This window comes from Eimeria tenella, genomic scaffold (assembly GCF_000499545.2).
Source record: "Eimeria tenella Houghton genomic scaffold, Eth_scaff1999, whole genome shotgun sequence".
NCBI classification, from domain to species: Eukaryota; Apicomplexa; class Conoidasida; order Eucoccidiorida; family Eimeriidae; genus Eimeria; species Eimeria tenella.
Genome location: NW_013541842.1, coordinates 6187 through 6447, shown reverse-complemented (window position 1 = coordinate 6447; position 261 = coordinate 6187).

Genomic DNA, 261 nt, shown 5'->3' with positions numbered 1-261 from the left:
GAAAAGAACAAAAGGCATAAAAGAATAAAAAAATAAAGGAATAAAGATTAAAAAGAATAAAAGGATTGAAGGATAAAAGAATAAAAGAATAAAGAACAAAAAGAATTGAAAAGTAAAAATAAAATAAAAATAAAAGACTTTGCTGCACCTTAACAAGAACAAAAACTTCTCTCCAGCAGTTTTGGCTCTTCACCAAATTTCCAAACTTTTCGTAAAAGTCAAAAGCCTTCCCCCGCGCACTCCGCAGCAGCTGCAGCACAT